At 34.3% G+C, this 7,611-nt stretch overlaps 1 pseudogene; it reads left to right on the forward strand.

The window, feature by feature from the left end:
• Positions 1-437: 437 nt before the first annotated feature.
• Positions 438-6,819, forward strand: LOC100775764 (protein ABHD18-like; annotated as a pseudogene).
• The last annotated feature ends 792 nt before the right edge of the window (positions 6,820-7,611 follow it).

The following is a 7,611-nucleotide window of genomic DNA, read 5'->3' on the forward strand; positions in this document are numbered from 1 at the left end:
CAATTATTTGTGATTATAATGTAAATCTATTTTACTCCTTCAACGAAATTTACCATTGTCAGCTTGATTTAAAATTCACATAAAATCCATCTTATCTTTTCTAAAGCAAATTCAACCAGACAATTTTTTCATTTATTTGAATCTTACTTTTTTTTTTCTTTGAAGAAGATATAAAATAAATAATAAAGCATATTAAAAAAATTAAATATCTTAAATTAATTCAAACAATTATTTGTGATTACACTATAAATCTATTTTACTCCTTCAAAAAAATTCACCATTGTTAGTTTGGTTTAAAATTCACATAAAATCTATCTTATTTTTTCTAAAGCAAATTCAACCGAACATTTTTATTTATTTATTTGAATCTTACTTTTTTTTGTTTGAAGAAGATATAAAATAAATAATAAAAATAATAAAAAAATGAAAATATCAAATACTTATCATAGCTAATAGTAGTATTATAACTCTCTTTAAATTCCCTAAAAAAACTCTTTTTTATATAAAAAAACTCTTTTTAAATATAGAAATTAAAAATAAATGTAGATAATATAGTTTTTTTTTTGCTTATTCTCATATTTACTAACTGACATAGTGACAACATAATCCAAGATATTAAAAAAAAAAAAACCCAAGATGATATTTTATTATAACCAGATAGATTTTAAAAAAAGAATAAATAAATTGGAATTATATACCCCCTTCTTTTCCTGTGAACATCCCCTTGGTGTTGATATTCTCATCATATACCTTGATTCATATATAGTTGTGGGTAAAAAGGTAAAAGAAAAAGAAGAAATGGTGACGGTGAATCTGGGAATGCTTCATTACTTACTGGACCACATATACGGCGCGTTGATGCACCGCAGCAGGATAAGCACGCCGTTCTTTTCTCGCGGGTGGGGCGGCACGAAGCTAGAGATGCTGGAGAAGATGATTGGGCCGCTTTGGTGCGGCCCATTTGGAGAACCGTCTGGGAGACCGGAACGGCTTCCTTGAGAGAAGGGGTGTTCTGAACCCCTTGTGATTACCAACTGCTCGCTGAATTGCCCCCGAGAGCCACATGGCGAGGGTCGCGTTCCTCGTGCCGAAATGCGTGGCCCCTCATAGGATGGCATGCGTGCTTCATCTTGCAGGTACCCTACACCTTAAACCTGAAAACGTAAACCCCAAACATTGTTGATGTTGTTGTACTCGTTTGACATAATACTGAATTTGAAAAGTTATAAGTTTGTTGAATGAATGACTTACGACTTGATGATTTGTATTTGCTTGGCATGTATATGAAACTTTGGTCTTTAACTGAGCTGTATGGTATGGTGTCTAGTTATCTGTGTAGCTGACCTCACCTGGTGGAATAAGGTTTTTATTGCTGTATTGGGATTGGATATGTATTTGATACCGTTTTTCTCCTCATGTATGTATCCGGGAAGTTGATGGTGTTAAACACCACCAAAAGCTTTCTAAAGTGAGGGTTGTAGTTTAGAGAATAAAGTGTCCTTATAAGTATTGATTAGAAAATCAACAGTCAAAATTTTTGAAAATATCAAATACATAGTAACAAAATCTAAAGAATGAATGAATGAGGAAGAAAGTAGTGAAATAATCAAATAGGATAAGTTTAGAAGTGTTCCTTCAATTCCTTTTCATTTAACAATTTAAGCCTATATGACCTTTTTCAATTTTTTCTTGAGAATTGGTGAAAGAAAAGTTGAAAAGAAAAACAATGAATTGTTGAATTGTGTGATTCGTATCAATGATACAAAATTGCACGGATTCATTCATTTATATATTATAAGATACAAAATCATTTAAGATTCATCCTATGATATGAATTGGTAGGTAGCTGAATTGTATTGAATTGTGAAACGCAAGATTCTGAGAACTATGTTTTACACTATTATCCAATCATGGATTGCCATGTAATTGAAAGTTGTAGATTTTGTATAATTTCTTTAAATCATATGTAGGATGATATTTAATTGGTTGACAATATAAAACCTTTAGACATCGTGTATAAAAATCAAACTCTATTATTATTAGTAGTAGTATTAATAGTAGTAGTATTTTGTTGCCAATGAGTATGAGACATAGAAGCCTAGTTTCCTGTGAACTGGACAGGGAAGGTGTCACCTTTAGGAGGCAATGAGAGTGACATTATTTTTGTTCGTGGGCAATATACCACTATGATGACAACAGTTTATAATTTCTAGTTTGTTTTCAGTGATGTCCAAGAAATGTACTCAAAGTTTGAATTTGCACAATTGCAATTTTATATTTGTTGTGTTTTTATAAATTTTGTGTACATTTGTATGTATTTGTCATGCGTGTATTGTGTTTTATATATTTTAAGAATAGTTGTATTATTGTATTAGATTTGTATTGTATCCAATGTGTTTATTGCATCTATGAATTATAGGTGCCAAGTGAGGTTTTGGTTTATTGGGGCCTACAAATTTGGTTTGTAAGGCCCAATCTTGAATTTAGAGCAGTGGTGTATTGGTTGCGATGTCTTCATGTAGTTAGTTCCTCTGTTGGGATTGTGATTTTCTGGACAATTGGACCATTTCTGTATATCTAACGGTAAGTGGAATGGAGTTGAATGGGATAGAACAAAGATCTCATTCAATTGTTTAGATATTTTTATGATGGATAGGAAAGAAAAATATTTCTTTCATCCCATACCTGCTGAATTGGAAGGGAAGAAAAATAGGGCAATTGGATGAAATGAATTGAAATGCATTTCATCAGGTTCTATTCCATTTCATCTGAATTTAAATAATCCAAACAATAGAACCCAATATTATTCTGTTAAGAAGAGAGTGAGAGAAACAAAGCTATTTTGAATATAACTTTCTGGGTTAATCTTCCACCCAGCAGATTGATTTATTTATAATTAGAATGATTACATGGATAATAAATAACTAATTCTGTTTTCAAGAGAACAATTAAAATATCACAACTTCCTAAGATACATTGAACCCAGCTAACTATTAACTAAGCTACTTGAAAGGAAATTATCATTAAATGCTCCTCTTTCCAACATATTCCAATCTCCTTCATTTCATCCCTTGTTATGCTCAGGATTAAGATATAATCTGCTGCTACTTTTCTTGAGTTGCAAAGAGCAAACAGAGATTGGAGGTTCACAGTTCTAATCTCATCCACATGGTGACTGGGGTAGACAAAATGTGAGAAAGAAAAAAAAAACAGGTGAGAAAATTATAAAAGAATAGCCTTCATTTAATTTGTTTTTGTTGAAAAAAATGACAGGGATTGTGTTTTGAGTTCACTTAGTTTTCCTGTTTAGGTTGCATACGAGTTGAAACCACTTGTACGATAACATTTGTGGGTGAAATTGCAGAGTTGTTTTTCAAACTGTACATGGCTTGTTTCATGTTGACCTTAATATTTGAAAGAAATAGCAAAGGATGGAAGACGCATGGTGAGTGGTGTCTACTCTTATTTAAGGAGAAATCTCATCTAAAGGAAATTTGTCTCTAAATTTTAGTAGGTTAAGATCACAATGCACTTTAATTAAATCAATGGTGGGATACATCATACATCTTTACTTATTTACTTTAGAGGCAAACTCACTTAAAGGAGCCTTAACCCTTATTTTAACATTCTGTTTTGCCCTCTCCCCTGAACAAATGATAGAATCTATATTTAACCTACTAGTTTTGAACCTCCATTTTTTCCCTGTCTTATAATACTCCTCACAAAGCCCAGCTTATCATGCAATTAATGTTAATCTGATGGATTGCTTTTAATAGGGTTTTAAATTACAGTTGTGGTTTCATTACATATTGATACTGGGTTGATGTGGGCCAATGTGATTTGCGAATTGTAAGCACCCTGTGATACAATTGTAGCAGCCACTGCCACCATATGCTATTAAAGCCCTGTTTATTAGCATTAGATTAATCTGGTTTAGGATGTTACATTAAATTCATACGTGGCTCTTGTCCAGCAAAGCATCTTGTCATAGAATTTTACACTTGGGAAAAATATTCAGCAATCATGAGTTTGGGAAATGCTACTATGTTTTCTGGAATTACAGGAAAACTATGAATGATCCATTCCTTTGTTTATGTTGCTTTTACTGATACAGCTTTTGGGTTTATGTTATTGATTGTTTGAGAACTACTTTCACACAAAACCAAAAGATTAAGCTTCTCACCAGGTGTGATTATGTCTTCTGCAATTCCTCATTTGGTTTAAAAAGTTCTTTTTTTCCTGTTTATCTGCAGGAACTGGGGATCACACATTTGAAAGGAGATTGCGTCTTGGTGGACCATTGTTAAAGGAAAATATCGCAACCATGGTACTTGAGAGGTCAGGGTCAAATTCTGTATGTTCTTATTCTGAAACCAAAAGCGGTTTTTTTCTCCCTTTTCTTTTCAAGTATTCATTTAATATAAGCTATTTATCCATGATATACTTGCAAATACAGTCCCTTCTATGGACAAAGACATCCAATGCTGCAGCGTGGTGCAAAACTTTTGTGTTAGTGACTTGCTTCTATTAGGAAGAGCAACCATTGAAGAGTCACGTGGCCTTTTACACTGGATGTACTCTGAGGCAGGTTTTAGCAAGATGGGGATTTGTGGACTTAGTATGGGTAGGACACATTCTAAATTCTTGTTAGAACTCCAAATATTTGATGTGATTTTTCCTCTTTAACTGATCATGCTGCAGTATTTTTCAATTTTAATATACCATGAGAAAAACTAGTGTTTGCTTGAACTAAGTCTCAATTTAGACTTTTAGATGTCAAAAACACTGATCGATCACCCTATCAGTGGGAACTGGTAAGTCGATAACCAAACAAATTAGTTTTTAACTTTTAGAACCATGTGGCTTCTCTGATCATATAACTTAATTTATATATTATTAATAAACTCAGGAGGAGTACATGCTGCAATGGTTGGATCACTTCACCCAACGCCTGTTGCAACCTTCCCTTTTCTGTCCCCACATTCTGCTGCTGTGGCATTCCGTGAGGGGATTTTGAAGTATGGAACTGCCTGGGAGGCACTGAGAGGGGATCTTGCAACTCAGAAGGCTGAAATGACTCTTGAGGAAGTGAGAGAGCGGCTACGAAATGTATTATCTCTAACAGAAGTGACATGTTTTCCAATTCCCAAAATCCCCAATGCTGTTATTTTTGTTTCTGCCACTGTAAGTTTCAGATCCCAATATCCCCAATGCTGTTTTTGTTTCTGCCACTGTAAGTTCCAGATCCCAATATCCCCTTGTGAATATGCATTGAGTCATACTATGAATTGGCTTCAAATATTTGTTTGTTTGCATTACTTTTCCATTTTGATGGTTTTTTGGACACTTGTGATGATTTGTTGTCAAACTGGAGAGCTTATTGAAATAGGCTGAAAACAGCTTATGTAGGCTATAAATAAGCTCAAAGCTTAAGTGGTGTCAACAACTCACAACAAAAGATTATAGGGAGGGAATCAAAAGTGGGTGTGCTGGTTAAATCTATATGCACTGTCAACTGCTGGACATCATGAAACACCTCATTCAGGCTCATAATAACAAGATTAAGACTCATAATAACAATATCAAGTAGGGAATAAGGGTGATCTCGACTTGGATTCTGTCTAGTCGAGATCACCCTTATTCCCTACTTGATATTGTTATGATGAGTCCAAATGTGGCTGAAGTCCTAGATATGGTCATGAAATATGCTGTGTTTCATGATATCCAACCGTTGACAATGCATATAGATTTAACCGGAACAGCCAGGTTTGATTCTGTCTTCAATCCATTGCTGTGACTGTGAATCATTGACACCCCTTAAGCTTTGTTCTGTGTATGACCTGTATGTGATAGTATGTCCAAAATCTATGTACTTGCCTGCATTAAAAAGTCTGCATCTCGAATGTATCAGTTTTACTGCAACTCATAATGACTTTGTTGAGCCCTTCTCAAACTGTCATGCGTTACATACTTTGTACCTTCCAAATTGTTCTTTGCATAATAAGGCACAAGGCCTCTGCATTTCTAATTCTACCCTTTCCAGTTTGAAAATACAGTTACAATATATTTGCTGAAATCAGTCAAATCAAACAAACACTTATGTATAAATTGTTTCTATAACTGAAAAGGAAATAGGGTAAAACTATTTTCATATAAGTTGTAAGTTGTTTTCATAAGTTATTATGTAGAGCTTATTGAAATAAACTGAAAACAGCTTATGGACATATCATAAACTATTTTTCATAAGCTCTCCCAAACACTTGCACAAGTACTTGTGTTATAAGTCTAAATAAGCTATACATAAGCTCAAACACACTCTTAATCCCATGTCCCCTTTTACTTCTCTTGTGGATGTTTCAAGTATTTATGTTGTGAAAAGAAGGTTTTGGGCACTTACTCTTAAACCCTTGTTAACATTGGCTGCAGGATGATGGATACATCCCGAAACACTCGGTCCTTGAACTTCAGAAAGCCTGGCCAGGTTCTGAGGTGAGATGGGTCACAGGTGGGCATGTCTCTTCTTTCTGCCCCATGGTGAATTCAGAAGGGCTATTGTTGAAGGCCTTAATTGATTACCGTGGAAGGAGTCTCCATTGTGACAGGGACATTGCACAGGCACAAGAGATTGTTTTGCAAATTGTGAAGATATTGTTTTTCCAATTGTAGTGATACTTGTCGCCTCTGTTGTTTACCTAATATGTTGGTTGATTCCTGTGGCCCTTCGTCAAAAGAAAAAATAAAGAGGGGGTTGTAAAATGTAGATCAGTTCTATTCTTGTTGTTATCAACAAATGCACATTAAAGTTTGATTAATCTCTAAGCTAATTGTTTTTTTTTTCCTTTTCACATACGTAAAAGGGGCAGTAGATTATTTGTTATGGATGGCATTTTTACAAATTATCATATGTGCATGAATTTTATGCTTTTGCTGATGAGATATCTCGTACAAGTATTGATCCACGACAATGTTAGGCACTTGACAGAATTCCCCCATTGTTCAACGTCCAACTATTTTTTGTGTTCCTGGATGTCGTCGTTTTACTCTTAATAGTTAAATCACGTAGAGGGTGGAGTGTGGAGTGGATGAAAAAATTATACCATTGTTTGGTTTATAAAAATAAGGATGAGAGGATGGAAGAATAGAAGGCAACAAATGGATCTCATCGATTCCACTATTTAGTTCTTTTTTCTTCCTCCTCAATTTGGGGTGCAGAGGATGGAATCCAAATTTATTAATTTATAAAATATTTAATTTAATCTTATTTTTGTATAATCGTCCACTCTTCACTTGTTCCAAGTTTTTCTTCTCTCCCGTTTTTTGGGTACTTTGCTTCACATTCGTGCCTTGAACAGTTGAACTTTCTCCTTTCTCTTGCTGTTAGTACAGTACATTTTCCCAATGTTACTTCACGTTATAATCTGGTTTGGAAGGTGTTGGATTTGTTCTCTTGGGATTTACATGCATTCTTTAATTAATTTTTTCAGCCGTGTGATTTGGCAATGGTGAGATTAACATGTGATATTGTCAGTACCGACATGAAGTGCACATTGCAGCTTTTGCACTAATTTGAAACAAAAAATAAAGGGGGGCTTGAAATAGTAGTCACAAGGA

The sequence above is a fragment of the Glycine max genome, chromosome 2 (genome assembly GCF_000004515.6).
Source record: "Glycine max cultivar Williams 82 chromosome 2, Glycine_max_v4.0, whole genome shotgun sequence".
Lineage (NCBI taxonomy): Eukaryota > Viridiplantae > Streptophyta > Magnoliopsida > Fabales > Fabaceae > Glycine > Glycine max.